The sequence below is a fragment of the Elaeis guineensis genome, chromosome 16, assembly GCF_000442705.2.
Source record: "Elaeis guineensis isolate ETL-2024a chromosome 16, EG11, whole genome shotgun sequence".
NCBI classification, from domain to species: domain Eukaryota; kingdom Viridiplantae; phylum Streptophyta; class Magnoliopsida; order Arecales; family Arecaceae; genus Elaeis; species Elaeis guineensis.
In genome coordinates this window covers 37,741,490-37,748,610 of record NC_026008.2, presented here as the reverse complement: position 1 = coordinate 37,748,610, position 7,121 = coordinate 37,741,490, and positions in this window count along the sequence as shown.

Genomic DNA, 7,121 nt, shown 5'->3' with positions numbered 1-7,121 from the left:
CCGGCCGGATGTGGGAGCAGTGTATGTGTTTGTCGCGTAGCCACTGAGATGGATGCCCTCATGCAATGCTCCCACCTCCTCCATTCAATCTTCCCCACTAAAATATAGAAACAGTGCCCCATTCATAGCCGGTTTTAACAAATTATCAAGAGAACTATATCAGATTGACTTCAAAAGAAAAAATTATTCTATCATGACATAATGTGTTGGTAAGAACAAATTAATAGTTTTTTCTTTTTTTATTGGAAAGAAATTCATATAGTTGTCCATGCATTATCATGCTTGTTGTTTTTTGTAATGTTCCTTATAAGTGATATATGTAGTATTATTTTTACAACAGATAAAATTTTTTACTTCATGAAGCATGTAATGTTATTCTTACAATGGATAAAGTTATTTCTGATAATTTCTATTGGATGATAAATGCCATAATGTTATCGAAGAAATAATTTTGTTACCTCTATTTTCTTCATGAGATTTGCACTATTATTTATAGACTAATTTGTTTGTTCACACCTTATCATAATTACTTTTCACAACTTTGCTTGAAATGAATGTCGTTATCCTTATTAGTGAAATTAATTTTTCTTGAGAAATTTGATATTGTTTCGGTTGAGCATTGATGTTAATGAAATTGTCTACAAGTTTTTATTAAAAAATGATATTTATAAAATACTGAAAACTTTCAGGATTCAAATATTCTTAAACAGAGGTCTTGCTTTTGGGAATTTCAGATAGAAAGTCTACTAGTTTTTACTTTGTTATGCAAACAAGAACCTTCTTTCTACATTCACTTTGGCCCTATTTTTATATAATGCAACTTAAAGCTACTCAATTAGGATTGTGCCACAAATGGTGGGACCAAAGTAGTTGAGCAAAGCTTATAATGAACCATTCATGTAAAAGGAAGAAAAAGATCTTTTGCATGAAAAACAAAAAACAGGGGATACATGATGGAGATGCTCTATGCTTTAGGGGTTGTTTGGAGCCACAAGCGTGATATGAGATGATGGTACTAATGTCACAACTATCAATGCAATCAATTTTGCAAATGTATCTCCTGCCTGTCTTATATTATTGATTCTCTGAATCTTTCATTGTATCCACAATTATATAACTTTTTTCTGGAAATTAAGCTCTGTGGGTTGGATGCAGTGGCCCCAGCATACGTTGGACACAAGGTGCTGTATGCAACCTAGTAATCTCATTTTCATGAACCTTCTTGCATGCATGTCATAAACACCTCTACTATTCCAAATAAACCTAAGTCACACTCAAAGAATTCTGAGTGAAAAAAAGTTTGAGTGTGATTTAGGTTTATTTGGAACAGTACACCTGTTAAGAATAATGCACATTTGAAGAATTCAAACAAAGGATGTGTCTGTTGAAACCATAAATTCTATCCAAATTATAGGTATCAAGAACTTGAGCATAGCCCTGCCATGCCCTCATAACCAGAGTTGGCTGTGGCTGCTTGGTTATAGTTTCAATACTAATATAAGGTTTTCGAAAGGATAGTATGTTGGAAGCATTTCATACTACCACCAGAATTTTGTAAATATATGATTCATCTTATACTTTAATAGGTGTTGACGATGTTTTGTAAGCATTAGATGCAGTATCAAGTTCAAATTTTGAAATGCCTAGATATATAATTTTTGGAGATGTATGACCAATCTAACATTTTCTTTTAAGAAGCATATTTCATATATATGCACATGTATAGTAGCTAGAATTATGGGACCTATGTGATGCACATGATAATAGATACGATCCTCTTAGCCTGTTTTTTTTTTTTTTTTATTTATTTAAAAAGCTACAGTAAGGGATGTAATGAAGTAGCAATTAAGGAATTATCAACTCACTCCAAAACAAATAGAATATAATGAAATAGCAATTCTAACATTTATCACAGAGGTAGAGTCATTTCAGAAGCCTACCCTCAAACATTTGGATTATAATAGTAAATTAAATCTTCTAATAAATTTAACAGAACTATTAAGCATTCGTTGTTGGTCTAGTAGTCTCACAAGATGAGATGTGGAAAAAAATAAGGTTCAACTGAGTAATTCAGGAGTTCCAGCAAAGGTTACCCTGCTATTATGATTATGGGAAAGTTCCAGAAAAGGGAAAATATTACACTTATTACTAATACAAATCTAACTTAAATGAAGTTGCCAGTGCATCTCATGCGTTAAATGATAGTATTTCCTTGATGATGCTTTTTTTTTCATGGACCAGATACCTTTGTGGAGAGAGGGAGAGGGAGCGGTAGAGAGAATATCACTGGCAGATTCTCTTGTGACTCGGAATCCTATGCGGTGCATGGTTTGTGCTATGAAGTGTTTGATGAACGTCATCGGGAGATGGAAGGTCATCATTATTAATGTGCCATGTATAATACAAAAAGCCGTCTTGTTTAATAGCCATTCATCTCTTGACGATAATCATTGAGTATTGCATAGCACTCTACGATACAATGATACATCATAAAAAATCTATGCTTATCCCATGTCGCTATATTCAAAGTCTCAAAATCAATATTACTGTGCTAAGTCATAATGGAATCTAATTGACCACCGTCTTATGTTCTTCAGTTCACATACAATGCAACTAGAAGTCCATGCAAATCAAAATCGTAAAAATGTAGCATGAATTGCCCTCTCAATGTATGTTTTTGTCAAATGAAATCAAGCTTCCGATTGAAGAGATGGTTATGTGATAAGCACCACACACGGCGTCGGCAATGATTCTCTTATTAATGTACTGACATGTCTCATTTAGCACCAATCATTGATATAATCATCAATGGACATTGACTATCACAACCTCATTATCTTATAAACTAGCCAGTTCATTTTCTTAGCACCCTCCACCATTAGTTTTACTTCGATTTGTTGCTACTGCCATCACCATCAAACAATTAACCACTATAACCATCACCTCGTTGCACCCTGTTGTCCTCCATTACCACCACAGACTCCTCTCTTGTAGTTTTTGTCATCAAACTATTTAGCTCATTTTAATTGTCCTTTCCTTACAACGACACTTGGAGCATGTTTGGTTGGAGAAAGTTGGATTCTGGAATGAAAATAGAAATGAGTGACTCTCATTTCATACATTTAGTTGGGACAAATCTCATTCTCGTTCTAGTTTCAATTTCTAAATATTCAAATTTCATTTTGATTCCGATACTTATTTCGATTCCAATTCTAATTCGATTTCAATTCTAATTGTGAACCAAACGTGCCCTTAAACTTGTTCCACCATAATGCAAATATTAACACCTAAGGGAGTAGATTGAGATTAAAAATTTGAAAAGAGCTTGCATGCATAAACCCAAACACACACTCACATTGAAAGAGAGAGAGGGGGAGAGAGGCCTATTGCTCTTACTTCACACAATGGCTAAGGAGTTGGGGGTTTTTTTGAGTGTTTGTAGAAGGTTACCGCCCCAACCGCACATTAAGGGAGACGTGGCGGGTGTGTGTAGAAGCAGGAAATTGGCAACGGGTGGGGACTGTGAGTGGAGGAGTTGGGTGAGACGTCCTTGGCACTCCCTCACGGTGAAGGTAGTTCAACGTGTGGCAAGGAAAAGCACTTGCTATCGTGTTCCCCAAAAGGGGTGCACCGAAGATTGGGTGCCACCCATGGTCCCCATGTTGATTGGATGGTTGAGCTCGCTTTGGTGCAATCATGGCGTCCCTCACCATCATGATTTTTTACGAAAATTATATATAGATGGACCATTCATAGACCCACTACATGCATGGGACCACCTACATGGCAACACCCAACAGGTAGCTCTGCCTCGTAGATCATTGGGAGATGCTTGGTGGGATAAACAAGGAATAGGATAAACAGAATATCTATAGTGCAGTGGAAAGAGAGTTTCAAATTTTATGAAATGAATGCTTTTCCTTTTTCAAAACAACAAAGAAAGAGGCATAAGCATCCATTTATATATTATCATTTATATCCAAATTATTTATTTATATTATATATATTTTCTTTTCCTCCTTCATAAATGTCTATTTATATATTATCATTTATATCCAATGTATTTTATTTATATTATCTGTAGTTCATACTTAACGTGATAAAAAGTTATAAAACTTATGTTTATAAATTTTTCGCTCAAACATGCATTTTGCTTGCTTGATTGCTGGTATGGTGATCCATGAAAAAAATATTACTTTGTAATATTACTTATGACAAATATTTTTTAGTGAGAGAAATTTTTTGTGCACCGCAGGCGATGTAGAAAATTCGACATAAAGTATACCGTCTCATCCGATTGATCTATATAGTCATCGCTTTCCAACGCATATTTAATGCCTACTGGTCGATTTTTTCGTTTAAAAATTTTGTACGACGAAAATACTCCTATCTTTTAGAAAAAATTATAATATCTTATGGTGCCCAACCTCGGATATCATAATATGAGAGGGGTATTTTTGTTCAACTACTTTTCAATGCGCATTTAATACCTGTAGATTGACTTTGTTGTTTGAAAATTTTGAATGACGAAAATATTTTTATTCTTTAAAAAAATTATGACATTCTGTGCATATTATGGATGTAGAATGTTATAATATGGACATAAAATATCATAATTTTTTTAAAGAATAAGGATATTTTCGTCATACAAATTTTTTGAACGAAAAAATCGATCTATGGATATTAAATGCACGTTGAAAAGTGATGATTACGTAGATCAATCAGACGAGATGGTATACTTTATGTCAGATTTTTTACACCACCTGCAGGGCACAAAGAATTTCGCTTCTTAGCAATTGTCACTCTGGTTAAATAAACATGACTGAAAATGGTTAGGCACTTCTGTTTATGGGCCATATTTCAAGGTTTGGGCCCTATGTTTTTGGGTTCCACTGTATGGCGTCCGGTAAACTTTTCTACGTTTAGATTAATACAGCTACTGCTCCTTGTTTTCCCAAAAAAAAAAAAAAAAAATGGTTACATAGTTAATGGCCAAAATGTGTTATTGACCAGGCTCAAGCCTCAAGCAGTTGATAATCTTCTTTTGTTCAGGAATTGTCATTTGGTTTGAATTTTGAGAGGGCATAAGTTGGTGTTAGATTTCCATATCACTGCAGTTGGTTTGTAGTTTATAGCCAACATAACATGTCTACACTGGATAGATGTTTAAACATAGTTGACATTAACAAAGACAACAACATAAGTTATGACATGTTATAAGTTATATATGTTTGGAAAAACTATATAAGTTGTCATATGTTAAAATTTTATTCAGCCCACATCACCCAAACTCGTGTACTGTAACCAATACATGGTCCCCAACTCCTGATACCACTATTTTAAGCATCCATTTTGTTTCATGGTATGATAAACTACCCCCCACCGGCACCGGACCGGCCGAATTTTCTGAATTTTCCTTCATCAACTCTGTTTAACGAGAACGCATTGTTCCAAATCTTAATTGCTTCTTTTCTTGATGATATGCTGCATGAAGCAAAAGCGGATTAGTTCTAATCTTCATAGAGCATACCAAAAGATGCTCTAATACTGAATCTAAGAGACGTCAAGATGGTCTAAAGTAAAAAGTCCCTCTAGCATCAGCTTCTAATAACAACATAAAAATCAAGATGAAGACTAGAGGTATCAGTAAGATGAACATTGGTAGCAGCCCCAGCTAACCAATATAGAATGTTATTTCGAAAAAACCAACCAAAAGGCAAAGAAAAAGATGATCAAATTTCTATTACAATGCAATCGGCTTCCCTTAGAATAAAGGGAGAGGACCACTCTGTGAGTTAGTATCCGCATCAAAGGGGAACAAAGTGAAGACCAAGCTATAAAGATTTAAAAAGTTTAACCATAGTTTAGAAGCCAAGATACTTGTATTCCCTGTCCAAAGGCAGGTACTGAACTGCTCAATAGATTAATGGACCTAAGATAAGAAGTTCAAAGCATCTATAATATTATAGCCTACAAAGGCTGTTGACGTGCTTTTCCTTAACTGGAGTTGGAATCCACTGGGGAAAGAATAAGACACCTGAACTCTCCAATCTTGGAGACTTATGCAGCATCCATACACTTCAGGAGCCGGCTTGTGGAGTGTGCAGGAGAAAACAATTATGAAAACAAACTAGTTGGATTCCCTTGAGAGAGGGAGAAAACAAACTAATTGTACAGCAGAGGGGATCGAGACAAGTGCTATGGCCGACCAGTCCCTGTCCATGCCACTCTGGTTTAGTTTTCTTATCTCAAAAAGTATTTGTGTCGGACTTTCTACAGGGAGGTTAAAAAGAATTAAACTAATAAATATAAGTACATTAACAAATCAGTGGCACATAAAGAATATCTTGAGCTCAGGCACATCTCAAAGTAGAAAATTAAATCAAGAATTTTAAACATCAAACAACAGATACACCTCATTATGGTAACTCTATGATGAACTGTTTCATGCAGCAACATACTATGAGTAGTAGTTGATAGGAGGGAGAAGGGAGAGTAAGGACATTTAACACAATGAATGGCACATAATGAACATTTTAAGCTCAGGCATGTCTCAAAGTAGAGAACTGAATCAAGAATTTTGCACATATCAAACAACAGATAACACTTTCATGGACCAGGGAAACTGTATAATGAACAACTATATCATGCATCAGTATTCCAAGGGTAGCAGTTGACAGGTGGTAGAAGGGCCCCAGGAAAGGGAAAAGAAAGGTATGACCATCTAAGTCACAGATAAATGCATGAACTGCACCACCTGACAAAAGACCACCTTTCTCCAACAATTGCATCATAATGTTGATAATCTGAATCTGAAATATGTCGTGCCAATCAAAGTGTAGATAAATAGATGAAACTCATTTATTTCAAATAAAAGAGCACAGGACAGGCATTGTTAGTACAAGGAAAGGATCAACATCACAGCTAGAAGTCAGAAGGTTGCACTCTGAGAATAATAAAGTAGAATAATATCAGCTGAAACTAGTTTGAAGAAGAAACACCTTTTCCTTTTTATTTTAATTGTTCCAGATCAGGTTTCCATGTGACATGATATAGTAACTGTACATATTCATATGGTTATCACAAAATACTCTTTTCAAGCTAAGACTTTGCACAGACAA